Source organism: Motacilla alba, chromosome 1A (genome assembly GCF_015832195.1).
Source record: "Motacilla alba alba isolate MOTALB_02 chromosome 1A, Motacilla_alba_V1.0_pri, whole genome shotgun sequence".
Taxonomy (NCBI): Eukaryota; Metazoa; Chordata; class Aves; order Passeriformes; family Motacillidae; genus Motacilla; species Motacilla alba.
Genome location: NC_052031.1, coordinates 37,577,800 through 37,593,654, shown reverse-complemented (window position 1 = coordinate 37,593,654; position 15,855 = coordinate 37,577,800). Strand labels below are relative to the sequence as shown.

Here is a 15,855-nt window from a genome sequence, read left to right as displayed (position 1 = left end):
TATAAACTGACAACTGCTTTGAAAGTCCTATCCACTTCCTACACCCACTGCTTACTCCTCCCTTCATCTCCTGTTACAGGAGTCTGCGAACAGCGCTAGAAAACAGATCCAGATTTAGTCATGATTTTTATTTAACTTCTGGTCAAAGTCTAAAAATTCTGATCTATTTGTCTACATGACTACTCAAATAATTGTGCTAGCTCAAGACTGAGTGTAAGAGGAGTCAAAAGGAGAATAACAGCCATACCTGAGTGTTTGCAAAGCAGGACTGGAGAGACTGTAATCTTTATCCAGAAAATGCAGATGGAAAAGCACTAATGCCTTATGCATTGCACATGACTTCAGGAAACATTCAAAGTAATGTGTGGATGAGAGGTAGCCTTTGGGAGATGTGTAGCTCATAGGCTGATTATGAAACTATTTGGCCAACATGTACATTCGAAATAAATGTTACTGAAAAAGCACCATTTAAATTTCAGGAATGAAACCATTTTGCTCGTTCTTCATAATTTTGACTACACACTAGACATCCAGCAGGATCTCGTAGTTAAAAGCATAATTAGCAATACTGTTTCTGTAATTTCCAGGGAGTATCCTAAGCTCACATTTATGAAACTGTTTTGCCTAATATTAGGTAACTTTCTCAAGAGGCACTGACCAATCTACAAAAATATGAACGTGTTTTCAAGGGTAGCACTTCAGAAAATTTTTAACCTTCAGTGCTTACCTTTCTGATTTGCATATGTGCTGATGAGAACCTGACATTAAATTCATTTAGACTTGAAAGGTATAAAACACAGGAGGAGATAAAAAAGGGTTAGGTAAATTGCTTAATAAAATTTCTTGGGTATCAGCAGAGCCCTGTTAAAATCAAACAGACCTCTCAGTTTTAAAAATAATATCATACACGAGTGGGTTTCTACATAATCGCCTATAATTAGCAGAAATGTCCTCAAATAAACAGATGAGGCCATTTATAAGCATCCTCTTTCTTGTATCTACAGCAGCATGACAGAAGTGGTACATATTACTCAGAAAATTCCAGTTGATCAAAGTGCTCAAAACCATACATTCCTCAGATGTTATATTTGAACAAATTCTGTAATGATAGACATTAATGGAAGATTTAACAGAACCAGGTGATGCCTATTACATTGTATTTTTTACCTCCCACTTATGAGGAGAATGAAGATAATTCAAGGGTAGGACCATCCATAATTCAGTATAATTTGTAGCAAAAAAGGAAACAGAAATACAGGAACTTCAATCTAAGTATCAATAATCTTTTTTTTAGCATTTAATATCTAACCTGTGTTTCATTTCTGCCACACTTTTAATGGATTATAATTTGGCTGAATGACAACACTGAGTGTTTTCAGTGGGTTTTTGCAACTGTCAAGGTAATATCCTTTCCCATGTAAAGGAAAAGAAAGTAAAATAAAACTGGATGAAAATGAAACACTATTTATCTAGGAGGAAATACTTAACATTAAGAGAGACAGCTAGACTGAACCCAAAGCACACCATCTTTCTTGTTTTAGACTTTAACACCATGCTATTTACAATACATAATGATGCCTCATGCTGCCTTTCAGAAAGTCTGCTTTACAAAGTTTAATTAGGATTAGTGACCCAGAAACTAGCTTCAACTCCAAGATCAATGTCAGCTTCCTCAGAGGGCTTCACCAGGGGACAGACAAAAACAGATAAACAGACAACACCTTTACTGAGGCCTGTTTTATCTGCTGTTGAATAGGGAGCAAATATAAGAGGTCCCAAAGCAACTTTTTCTAGCTCAGAAGACATCATGAAGGGAAGCTCTGAGTTGTCTCTGGAGTTGTGCTGATATATGAAATCATACCAAATTTTTAAACAGATGTGAGTGGGTGGTAGAGAGGAGGGAATCATGTCATAAGCATACAGGAACTCTGGAAGAGCTGATGTCTGCTAAGATCATCCATCTTCCCATCTGCAGTGAGGTGAGGTGAGGTGCACCATCTTTTAACTTAGCATGAAGTAATGAGAATCTCAATTACTACTCCATCCCAAGCCTACTATGGGCATCAAAGACCATCAGACCTTCTAATTTTCTGCAATGGCAATCTCTGTGAAATCTGCAGTTTTCCTTCTGTTCAAGAGGAAGACATGCAGAAATTGTTAGGAATAAAGTTTTATTCTTTGGCTGAGGAATGGGAAAAGACTTAGCTCCAAAGTCTTTTAGGCAGAATTATGAGTTATTATGCTTACAGGATTTGCATCATGTACTTTAATCATGTACACAAAGATCTTATAGAGCTGCTCAGTCCTGATGTACATGCAGAGGTCATGCGTGCAGAGATATGTTTCCTCTCTTTCTCCATAAGATTGAAAGTAGAGAATCATGGAAAGGTACAGATATCTGTGGCTCAGCAGTAAGCTGAATCATATCCTATCCTCAATGTGGATGCCGTATTTTGACAGCAAAGGAAGGGAAAATATCTTTTTGAGAAGTTGAAGTCAGTCTGAGAGGTAAAATCAAAAAAAAGGAAAATTTTAGGAAGAAATGGTATAGTTCAATAGTGTTTACTGAAGAGTAATAGATGTCATAAAGAATACATGTGGCTGATGAAAGTTGTGTGCTGATTACAGGATCCTGCCCATTTTGTTGACAAGAAACACCTTAGGAGCAAAAATTCCAGTATTAGACCTTGCTGAAGTGCAGAAGAACACAGCTTTTACCAAAAGACCCAGTGAAGGAAGCACAGAAGAACAATATGAAGATTTTATGCTAATGTTCATCAGAAAATAATTCTTTGCCCAAAGAAGAGAAGAAAGGTTTCCAAGAAAATTAGGCTGCAAGGAAATTACATCTTATGAGTAGATCTATAATATGTATCCTCATGCTCAAGTCTATTATATTAAGATGTTACCGGTTTTGAAATACAAACAGTAAACTTTTTTAAAAAGATATGATGACTGGAAACAGATCTACACACAACAAATCAGTACAGTCAAATCAGGTCCCAAAAACTTTCCTTGTGCAGTTTTCTCTGCCATTTGAAAATAAAAGTATGTGGCCAACCAGATGGTGACCATGAGTATAATCTTCTCCTGTGCAGAAATTTCAGGAAAAAAACTCAACAGTTTGATGCTTGAGTGAGGCAAGGATACCTGCCAACCACCATAGGACTGCTGTTGTGCACATGTGCAGTCTTCTGAAGAAGAAAGACAACTCCTAATATATGTTACAAATAAATTCTTTAAGTGCTAGGATAGTTTCATTAGAATAAATAACAACCATGAGGCCAGTGGGACTTTCAAATCCTTAACTTCTGGCAAAGAGATAAAGGACTATATTCTGTCCTCAGATACGCATGAATCCCAGATGTACTCGCAGATAAAACACTCAGCCCAAAGTGATGTCAGGTTTGGTGTGGATTTTGCCTCATCTCACATCTGCTTTAATCTGGGCCCCCCTGAAGTTGCTGCAAAAATGCCTTTGATATTGGTGACAGTTACACACAGTAACAGTGGTTCCAGTCCTCCTGTGTGCCCTGGTAAAACCAAAGTAATATTTGTAATTAAGGTTGGGAACAAGAACCAGTTACTGTGAAGTAAGCTGGTGGTTTCTATTCCTTGCATTTAGGTTACAGTGAAAAACATGCAAATGATGTTATCACATGTTAGCAATGAAATATAAATCCCAATCCTTGGATTAGTGGTAATTAGCATTGTGGTCACTTTTCATGTAGATAAAGTGTTTAGAAGTTTTCAGGGCTAATGAATGCTGGCCTTATTTGTAGGGATGCCTTAAGAATCTGCCATAGATTTCACAGAGTAATGACAAAATGTTTTCAGTAAACCATGAAAATGGGGTAAGCTATAGGAAAGCTATTTTCAAACCATGTTTTCAATCTGAAAGCTAAATTTCTTGATTTTAGGTGCCTTTCCCATACTTTCTTTGTATATTATTTTAAGTATAAATGTTTTCAGCTCAATAATTTCATTTCCTTCTGTACATATTCCAACTATCTTTCTGCCATACAGACCTTTAAAAGTGTCCTCAAATGCCACCTGCAGTCAGCCAGCCAGAAGCATCTTATATATTTTGCATCAAGTGAATTTGTATCTTTTCCCTATAAGAAAACCCAAAGCTTTTCAATTAAGTAAAAGAAGGCCAAAAGTAAAGAATATCTAATGCAGTAAGATTTAGCATACTAAAAGAATTAATGTATCAGATAGGCTGAATATTACACTATCCAGTTTACAGTTGTTACAATAATGGATGTGTTAGTAGAGTTTGTAAAGCCATGTGAGCAGTCATAGTTAAATTCAGTTATCAGGTAAAAAGGAAATCTTTAATTACCATTTGATGGCAATCAATCTAACATGAACTGGATTTTTTTTTTTGATGGCAGTAGAACAGTGAGATTAAAACGAACTTCAAAGGCAAATCAACAATCTGTAATTTTTGCAGGGGGAATACTTAAAACTGGCATTAAAACTACCTGAGCATTAATTATGAATAACTCATGTTATTCCCTACACTCTAGAAACATTTTTGAAATGAAATATTTTAAAAGGGACATTTCCTTTGGCATTAACACAGTCTCACCAAGATAGCAAGAATCAATTTGTTTCAAAAGATGGAAAAAAAGTGTTTTAGTTAAAAATAAAGACGTTTCTTGGGATAAGCACTTTACTAACCCATAAATAACACACCTGAGCAACTCATGTGTGTTAGGTAAAAAATAAGGCAGCAGTTAGCAGTCAAATCTGAAAAAAAATTATCTTCCCTAGGAAAATAAAAAAGATATTTCCCCTATCAACTTCTCTAGTACAGTCTATTAAGTTAGTATGTGCCAGTATAAAAAGCAAAGGAAGTAGGATATAGCCTCTATGTTCTTGAATTTACTTCCTTCCATTGTAATGTGTTCTGACTTTATGTGGGATTACCCTGCTCTTAAAATGAATTTTCAAGTTAACTCTTGATCTCTTTTTTCTTCTCCCAATCAAAAATAAGCCAATCTAAACATGCTGAAATTACTCAGAAGACTCAGCAAAGTCTGGTTATGTTTTTGTTTCTAGCTTCTTTAACCAACAGCAGAAAACTCAAATTTGTCAGTGTGTATTTAAAAGCAATTCATCATTGGTGCATCAGCTTCGCACAACAATGATCAAAGGAAGCAAGGAGCATCCTTTACCACAAAAAAAAAAAAAAAAAAAAAAAAACAACAACCAACAAAAAAAACCAACAAAAAACCCCTATAAGTCATTGCAATAGTACATAAACGTCTTCTTTGGCCAAAAACACTGTTGAGAAATGAACTAACAGCTGCACATTTTTACTTGCTGAACTTAAGTCCGTGAAATGACCCAACACTGAGTCTAATATGAGAGAATCAATGGACTGTTGCCTTACTCAGTGCTTCTCCAAAGACTTTTGAACTAGAACAGAACTCATTTTAATGAGCATCCAACATCTGGAAAAGCCCCTTAAGAGTTACAGAAAGCTGAGTTACAGAAAGCCAAGTTTAAAAAACCTCGCAAGAATACCAAATGTCTACTGAGAAAACACCAGAAAGACTGGAAAAAGAAAAAAAAAGAAAAAAATTAAAATCTTCAGTAAATATAAATACATTTTGGAATTAAGAGTGAATTATATTATGATTTGGAGATTTACTTTAAAATTATTTCAGACACAGTTTCTCCTTTGAGTATTTGATAAAAACTGATCTACCTGTAATTAGCAGTAGATTTTTGGATGGAGTCCAGACAGCAAGTTTTTCAAATGGCTTTGAGTAATGCAGTTTTACTCCTTTCTGTAGAGCACAACTATACCTTTGACAGTACCATAAACAACCATGAGGAAAAACACTCTATATCTCTAGAGAGGTTTTTTTTACTGCCTCTTTTCTGTTTCCCACTCAGTTTTCAAAAATTGGCTGCAATGCTTTGCTGTCTTGAAAGTAAAAAGAACAGAATACTTCTGCAACTCTATTTTACTAGTCTTACAGCTTATGCAACAGGTGGCTAATGTCAGAAGAGTTCAGGTCAGAGTGTCTGTGCACTTGCAGACATCCAAAGTCCTTTCTAAATCAAAAATGCATTTATGTATGTGTATATGTATTTGACTTTTGGCCTCTATTCACCAGTAATTTAAATTAGGCCCTAAAAAGCTAGAAAAGCTGGATCAACTAGGTAATATTCAGAGTATCTCCAGATTTTACACATGCAGCAAATACTTTCTGAGTAGGGATTCTGAGGAAGGACAACTGATAGCATTTTACATATTATTAATTTTAATCTTCCAGAACTTGCCTTCATCAATGTGACACAAATGAAAACAGTGTGCTTGAGTGAGCTTTTGATTTTTTTGATGGCTGAAGAGCCTTAAAAAGATTAAACATTTAAGGACACTATATTTTTTTCTCTTTGGATTTAAAATTAAAAAACAGTAGATAGTAATAGATTAATACATATAGGAGAGAGGTTGGAAGGAGAAGAAATAAGAAAATAAGAAAATATTTCTAAAGAGTTTTCCTTTTCTGTTTGCTATGATTTTAACAAACTGTGACCCTATTAAAATCACCACTCCATACACTTTTGTAATCAGTTCCTTTTTTGTAATTGTGCCAGTGTTGTATCCACTGTATAGGAATTAATGCCAGATAAATATGGCTATACTTCAAGAAGCACTATTTTTCATAGCATTACCCTGAACTTTCTGGCTCAAGTACACAAATTTGAGGGACAAATGTCTCTGAAAAGAACAGTCTACAGTGCTTCCAGCCCCTCTCTCCTACATGACTCTTCTGCAGTTGTACAAAGGCCAACAAACATCAAATGAGACATGTAGACTGAAGCCAAATAATTCAGACTAAACTGATCAAGTTTACCCATTCAGTGCAAGATGTTTTCAGTTCATAAGGTCTTTTTTCTTTTGTAGGCTAATTAGAACAGTTTGACTAAGACTTACTGAAATATTATGTTCCCTGCCATTCAAAAACTGTATGAGCCAATGCCAACGATATACCCTGCTCCCTTTCAAAGCCATATGCACTTCTCTTAAAATTTTAAACCTACTTAAGGTATCCACAGCTGCTTCTAATATTTTGACCATAAATTCTTCCTCTTCAACTGAATTGCTATAAAGAATGCCAAACAGTTAATGTTGTTTTGTTTTTTTGTCTTCTTGCATAATGCTGCTGTATTCAAATGCAGGAACTGTACAATTGAACAACTGAAGCTTGTATTTCTAGGTTCAAAATTGAATAGTTGCCCCTAAAAGCTGGACTTTGCCTATTTAGCTCAGCATTGTTCATGTTGGTATTACATACAGTTTTACCATGCATAGGCAGAAAATGAATACTCTAAAATATATCTCTGGGTTTGAAAAGCCAAAAAAAAAAAAAAAAAAGTACATGAAACTATATCAATTTTTGGAAGCAGCATGATGCTGCTACAGCAGTATCCAGCAGAACACCAATAATTGCTTACATACCAGTCAGGTATGACACAGACTTCAAACACTGCAGTCAGCCACTTTCCTGTATGTTGAGGACACCACAGATACAAACTAGACTGCTGGTGAAATTTTCACTGGCTTCAGGAAGGGAAATCTGATATAACTGACAGCATTCATAGTCCTCCAGAATCAGAGCTTCCCAGAGAGAAGCTCATGCTGGCAATGCTTTCCACAGCTCTACTCAGCAGGAATAGCCTAACAAGAATGGAGAGGATTTGGTAAGGGAAATATTCAGTCCATGAAGGCAGGGGTGAAGGATGACTCATCTGGTGCTGTTCCCAAGTTATCCTCTCCAATCAAACCAAGAGCTCACTGAGGTGCTTCAGCAACCACCCCATCTAATTTTTTTCCAGAGCAGTAGAGATGGCACCACAATCTGGTTCCTTTGTGCATGGGCAAATGAGGAATCAGGAAGGGCATCCACGTACAAAGACTACAGCAGCTGGGTCCAGTACTCTTGATAGAAAATTTTCACTACTTTGCATTTTACAGCACTTGTCCTTAACTTGGCAAAATGTACCAAGTTTTCTCCATTTCATATGAACACCATTCAATGTAAAGTCAAAGGAAAAGGCTGGTTTTTGTTTCTTTCAGTGGCAAATTTTGAAAGATGACTCATAGTATATTTCTGAGACAACCTTGGATAAGAGGGTTTTTAGGAAACAGAGGAGGAGCAGAATTAACAAGAGGTATTTACCTCACTGCTCAGTTAAATTGTGACTCTAACTAGGTCAGCTATAGAAGAGTAAAACACTCCAATAAATGGGTGGATTTACTCTTCACAGAGTCACAGAATGGGTCAGGTTTGAAGGGACCACAGTGGGTTATCTGGTCCATCCCCCCTGCTCCAGCAGGGGCATCCTTAGAGCACACGGTTCAGGACTGCATCCACACAATTCTAGAATACCTCCAGTGAGGGAGACTCCACAACCTCTCTGGGCAACCTTTTCCAGTGCTCAGTCACTCACACAGTAAAGAAGTTGTTCCTTATATTCAGGTGGAACTTCCCATGCTTCAGTTTCTGCCCAGTGCCTCTTGTCCTATTGCTGGGCACCACTGAGAAGAGCCTGGAAACCTCCTCTTGACACCCCTGCCTTCAGTTACTTGTATACATTGATGAGATCTCCTCTCAGCCATTCCTTCTGGAGGCTGAACAGGCACAGCTCTCCCAGCCTTTCCTCATAAGAGAGATGCTTCAGTCCCTTCATCATCTTTTGCTGCTTTTTGCTGGACCCACTCCAGGAGCTCCATGTCTCTCCTGCACTGAGGAGCCCAGAACTGGACACAGCACTCCGGACTCACCTCAGTAGGACTGAGTAGAGGAGCAGGATCAACTCCCTTGATCTTCAGGGATCTGCTCTTCCTAATGCACCCCAGGACACCATTTGCCTTCTTGTCCACAAGGATCCCTGCTGGCTCATAGAGAGCTTGTTGTGCACCAGGACCCCCAGGCCTTTCTCTGCAGAGCAGCTTTCCAGCAGGTCAGCCCTCAATCTGTGCTGGTCCCTGGGGCTATTCTTCCCCAGGTGCAGGACGCTGCATTTGCCTTTGTTGAATTTCAGTTCTTGTAAACAATCAGGTAAGAGTCAAGTTGTAATTTCCTTTACAAATATCTACATTTCAAATATCCTGCATTTTCCAGGATTAAGGTCATAAGGTCTCTAAGGAGTAATGTAGAATGTGAGGGAACCTAAATACACGTGGAGTCAGGGCACATAGAAAACTTGCTGGACTGTGTCTATGAACCTTGTCATGGCAGAGGCTGAGTCAGCCTTTTGTGTTGAGCACTGAGATGTATAACCCTCTGGTAATCCCATCCTGTCCCCTCAGGGTCCCCATCTCCCCCCCTGCTCACTCCTCCTTAAAATCCTTTTTGAGAGATGAGTTTGAGCCTTGCAAGCAAAATGAGGGAAGGACATGCTAGTTTTAAGCACAGTGACACTCAGACACAGGACAAATAAGATAGAAGAATGTATTATTAGTTTTCTGCTTTCTTTGCTTCTACCCTCCTGCAGAGTTAGGAAAAAGCTCTCTTTCAATGAGAAAGTAAAGGCTGCCTGAACAAGCAAGTGAATGCAATGACTGTGGCATTTGTGTTGCAGCCATTTTCATACAAACAGTTTCAGATAACTTTGCAGTATCAGCCTCAATGTGTACTTTGTTTAGAAAAGATTCCCCTAATCATCAAAGCACTGCATAAAAAACAATCACAGCAATTAGGACATGCCAAACAAAAGAGACAGCTGTGAAGATTTTTTTGTCCATTTCTCTGAACATCCTTCCTTCGATTCACTTGAATTGAGTTCAATTTTCTAGTCTTTAACTTCAGGCTCTTTCAGACAGACACAGCCCTTACATAGCTATCCAACTGCTAACACTACTCCACTGTCTTCAGACCAATAGCAAGGCTTTGCTCCTCACTCATTCAGTTTTTCACTCAAACATACATGCTGTTTTCACCCCATCCCCAGGGCACTGAAAGTCCCTAGGACTCTGACTGTCACTTCCAAAGAGTAATTTCTGCTGAGGTATTTGACAAGAAATAAGTTAGCATACTACAAGAGGGCCAAAAGAAGATCAACATTTAAACATTTCTGTTCTAACATAAACATAGATAAAAATTTTTACGTACCTGCGAGTTGCTTCCTTCTCTCCCCAATTACTTGAGACATTTTTTACACCACAAATGATGCAAACAGAGTTTAGAACACTATTCCACTCGTATAGCAACTAGTATCACTGATCCTGTCATTTAAGGGCTTGGATTTAATAATTTTTAAGTCATAAGATGGTAGAAGATAAAAGGTGGGGTTTTTTAAATTTAAGTTTTGTCTACAGTATGCCATATTTGTTTTCTGATACACTCTCAAATTTATTATCATGAAGTTAAAGAATATAGCTTCGTCAGCCTTAAAAAGATAGCTTGGAAGATCTGTTAAGAAATACCCTGGAAGCAGGTACAATACAAGAACACAAAGCAAGAACTGGAGCCCTTTAACAATAAACACTGCAGTCCTTTAAGAATAACCTGTGATGTACAATAGTTGTACCACAGCTGCCACAGTGGACAAAAGTGAAAAACATCACCAGTTTCCCACACATAAGCAAACATTTTTGGAGAAATTGTAAAAAGGACTAAGTTCAGCCTACTACAATTTAAAATAAGTTTGTTGTTTAAAACTGATTCCAAAGAACATGAAAATATTAACAACTTGATGAATTACTTTTCTCTGAGTTAATGTTTTATTTTTACTTCTAACATAATGGAAGAGATATAAGAAAACTAACACAGGATTAGGCACTTTAGCATGATCAGCAGTGCTTTAGATGAAGAGGAATGATTTTTAGATGTATCTAGTGAACTGTATAGCCTCAAATATTAGATTGTAAAAATTAAAAACTTTGAAAGGAAATTAGTTTCTGTGATTTGTAAAGACCTTAAACCCTCAGATGTGAAAGTCAGTCACCCCTTTAATATAACCATTTCCCATCCACCTTTAACACACATCAAAATGTTTATACTATTGAAATGGCAGGCATTTAGCTACCTTTTGATGTCCATTTTTCAAGATATCATCATAATTTGACTGATGCCTTCTCTTCCTTACACTGGTATAACGCTCTGCAGCTGTGTTCTTGGGACTGCCAGGTTTGAAATGCAAATGGCAGCAACCAAATTGTCAGGAACAACACCCACCTGCAGGGCACACTCAGACCAATCTGCATATTCCCTCTAGCGAAGACAGCAAGCACAACGTCCAAAATGAAAATAAGCAGACTGGTTAGACAGGTGACAGTTCCAATGCTTTCCAAACATTTCTACTTCATGACAGTTTGCCAAGCAAAGAAGCTTACAGCTCATGAGGGATTTACCAGAAAGATTACAGCAGCTACAGCCAACGAGCAGCACCCTTTGCAGAGCACACATCCAACTTGATTAAGCCTGCATGTAGCCCTGTCACTTGCTATAAGCCTTCCTGCTTATTTCAAGTTGTTAAGCAGAAACCACAATTCCTTAATGATATCCTTTCCCATAAGCAATAGCTGTAGCAGTTACAGCAATGTCATTCAGCTCCTAACAAGAAGAAAAATAATTCACGAGGGAGGCGGTGATCCTCAAGAAAAACTTTCCTAAAATGATGTATGCAATACTCTGTAAGGCTGAGATCACATTCATGAGCACCCCATTTTTATAATGGCTGAATTACTTGTCTTCAGATTCTGTCTCTTTAAATATATGAGTAACTTCTAGATTAATGCCACCCTCCTCCTCAGAAAGACTGTGACAGCAAGTGAAGAAGGAGGGCGTCTAATGCGGGCAGATGAATGCAGGTGCTGTATACATCTGTATGAGATTCTGCAGAGACAGTAGAGAACTTTCAACATTTGTGCAAGTATACCCATGTGTACATTCACATGTGCAAGCTGATTGCCCACCAACTCATTAAATATTTCTCCTTGTGTGTGCACACATCAGACTCGAGTTCATATACACAGTTGGGTTGCCCTACGTTCAGCAAACTGATTCATTACAGTATTTCTGGTTAATGATGCATTTCATTATCTCTACAATCTCTGCAGCATTAAGCAGAAAGCTGTGAGAATATATCAAAATGAAACCTGTCTTCTTCACAGAGATGTCTCCATCTCCCATGCAATGGATCATTTTGAATATTATTTTTGCTTGCCCATTTCTTCTCATCACCTCTTCTCAGGGACTTTCCATATTTTCATATTCCTAATCTGCTTTAAGAATCAAAAAGAGGATGTACCTCTGATAAAAGCATGCCCAGATCTATCACCTTTATGAGGGCTATGTCTCCACTAGCTTGCAAAGTAGCCTCCAAAGATTTAAATAATGTACTTTGAAATGCAATTTCACAATCTGTCATAATAATGGTAACATTAGTAAGTACCTTAAAAGAACTTCACAAATAGAAGTTCTGTACTACTGCTAAGATTTATCTCAGCTAATTTCAGACATGGAAAAGCAAGTGTTTAACTTAAATTAGATGGTTCATCTCCCCTTAATTAAGCAATAGATGCACAAACTGCCAGAGGGTGAGTCACTCTGCATTTACATAAACAACTCAGAAAAAATAAAGGAATTGCCCTCAAGAAATATTTATCTCTGCCATCTGGATAGAGTAGGAGCTTAGACTAGATGCCAACCTTTTAACTGGCTTTAATGAGGTAAGCTTCACTCTGACTGGAGCCTCATAGAATCACAGGATCATTCAGGTTGGAAAAGACCTCCATGATCATTGAGTCCAACCTTTGAGCAAACACCACCATACCAACTAAACCACAGCACTACATGCCATGCTGAGTTGTTTCTTGAACACTTCCAGGGACAGTAAATACACCATCTACACTGTTTAACCATCCTTTCAGTGAAGAAATACTTCCTGATGGCTGTCCTGAACTTTCCCTGGTGCAGCTTGAGAATCTGTCATTTTGTCTTGTTGCTGGTTGCCTGGGAGAAGATGCTGACTCCCACCTGGCTGGCTACAGCCTCCTTTCAAGTAGTTGTAGAGAGTTCTCAGTTTTCAGCAGGACCTCCATCCATTCCTAAACTGACAAATATAAATAATATCTGAATAGATACAAAAATTACAAGACAGAATTAACAATTTTCTTCAAACAATTTTTGTTCTGTGCTCCCCACTCTTTGTTGATTCTGAACTTCAATTATCTATGATGCAGTAAAAAATGCTAGGACTCTTGAACTTTCCTAATATTTTCCATTGGTCCCAAGCTATTTGCAGACAGGAAAAAGCAGTCCTAAAGAGCCTCTTGCCTGTGCTCCACATATTCTATTCATACTGACCATTAATCACACACACTTAGTCCTGACTTAACAGCAACATTTAGCTATCAGGACCTAATATCAGAAATCAGAAAGAAAGATTTCCTTAAACAAATACAGTATTTTAGGACAATGGTCCTATGTAGACTGGACTCTTTTGGTACACAGAATAAGACAGAGAAAGCTGACATGGATTGGCAGTAAAGATTGTAAATGCATTTTTACTGACCACATTTCTACTGCCGGCAGTCATTTATGGGTGGAGCAGAAGGAGCCTCAATTTTAATCTTTAGAGCCATGAATGTGAACAATTCTCTCTGCAGAATTTATGAGCTGTTTTACTTATCAGTATTTCCTCAGAGTTTTCACGCAGTCAGATTGATTACCCTCTCCTTATACTGTTTCTGCATACTCCAGTTTGGCTATACAGTGCATAAAATGGACATGACCTCTATACTGTACCATACAAGGAAATTAAAGGCAGTGACATGCCAATCATTTTTGCTCAAAAATATAACAGGGTATCACTTATAAGAAATATCTAAATGTCCAAATACTTCAGCAACAAGGATAACCTAAATATTTGGGAATTTTTAATTAACCAAATTCCATAGGTCATCTAAACAGATATAATTTTTGAAAATATTAAAAAGACAAGAGTTTTATTTTATTCTGTAAGAAGCCCAGTTTTCATAAAACAATTCGTTCTGAAAGTTTTCAGTGTGCGAAGAAGTAGAAGTTTTTTTTCTCTCTCTCTCTTTAAGTGCATGATTTCCCTGAATAAAAATCTCAGATTAAATGATTATCAGAAAATACCAGTCAGCTGACACAAAACATCACAGGGTTAAAGAATTTATTTACCATTTCTCCATGAGTCTCCTCAGCATTGCAGAGCCAGATTCACACCCCAGAGGAACTGGAGAGGGTAATGCAGCCTGAGAGGAATAGTGGAGGGACAGAGTAGAGCACCACCTGCTAGACCCAGGCCTGTCACTGGGAGTGTGGGCTGCTGAGCTACTGCTGAGTGCTGTGGGTGCACTGACTGACACACATGGTCTAAGCAGCACAAGTGCTTCTGCTGGGTTTGCCTGTTTCAGTATTGAACATATCAGTTAATGCTACAATTAATGACAGGCAAAAAGGTATGCTCTACATCTCACTTTTTCGCACATTACTATAAGCAGTAATTCTCTCCTTTCTTTTAAAATTAAATCCTTTCTTTACCAAAAAGAGAACACATATGACATGTGATGTATATGTAGATATATGCGCACATGTAACATCCATATATGCATCTAAACCACCTTCCACATTATTAAAACAAATGTGTAGACTACACTTTAAACTTTTGTAAATACACAGATAAATGTTAACAGGTATCTGCATATGAGCACAAATACCCATCTTTGTATTTAATAAGAACCATAGACTGAATATGTACAGTGGTTTCGCTCTACTTGGGATTCACTGCTGGTGCCAAAATGGTAAGGCTACGATTATTATTGATGTGCTAAAAAATTAAATCTCATGGTGGCTTTAGAGGAGCTGTACTAATCTATTCCATGAATTTCTGGTTTAACACTTTGAGTCATATCCAAGCTGTATCCTGCTACTCCAAAAATGTTGGGGCAAACCAATGCTTGCCACACTGAAACACATTTGAAAGTATCCTAAAAGCAGCTACAGAATAAAATTAATCATATGAGCACAAAAATTATTAGTTAAATAGCTGTTCTATAGAGCCTAACTGCTACGGGCATAAGAACCAAGCTGCACTCAAAGGAAGACACTGTGTTGATCTCAAAGAGAAGGCACTTAATAGTAATGTTGCCTTACACAGTCCTTAAGTATCCCATTGGAATTGTATCAAATATTAGTTAAAATATCATCATTCCTCAAGTCTAAATAAGAAAATCAAAGGTAGTTGTAGAAGAGTGGTGTTGCACTTGGAATATCCTTTTTTTGTATCTAAGGCTCTTCTTGAATATTTCCGTTAAAATGTTTCAGCATTAAAAAGAAAAATAAGTTATATAATCACACAGCTAGTGATAAATCCACATTAATCTTACCAAGCAGCTCAGGAACTATCAATAAATTACATTTTGCCTCATGATCCAAAATGTTTTGCTACTTTGAAATGGTGACAGTATTCATACATTGTAAAAAGCCTCTACTCAACCTTCAGTCCAGGTTAACTACTGCATCCATGCAGAATTTTATGAGAAATGGAATAAATTACAAATACAGGCTTATGATATGGCAGCAACCAAAATTCATCTATACCTTCCAAAAGACCAGTATTTGGATATGACACTGATTTATGGCTTGATGAATTTATGTAATATTTCTCTCAAATTAGGACAAAATAAGATTTTTATATTGAAATGGTGTTGTGAATCTTGTGTTGCTCTGTGCAAAGGCTGCTGAGATCTTTAAAGACAAATATACATCTGAGTGAAAATTATTTTTGAAAATACTGACTTTATTGTCAAACAAAATAAAATTTTTAATGGGAAGTGAAGTTTTGTCCCTTAGACTG

General features: G+C 37.3%; 1 protein-coding gene across 12 annotated transcripts in view; it reads right to left on the bottom strand.

Annotated features, from left to right (window-relative positions):
- The window catches only part of NAV3 (neuron navigator 3), a 509,706-nt gene that overhangs the window by 224,706 nt on the left and 269,145 nt on the right, over window positions 1–15,855 (bottom strand). The gene's annotated exons all lie outside the window — the stretch shown is intronic.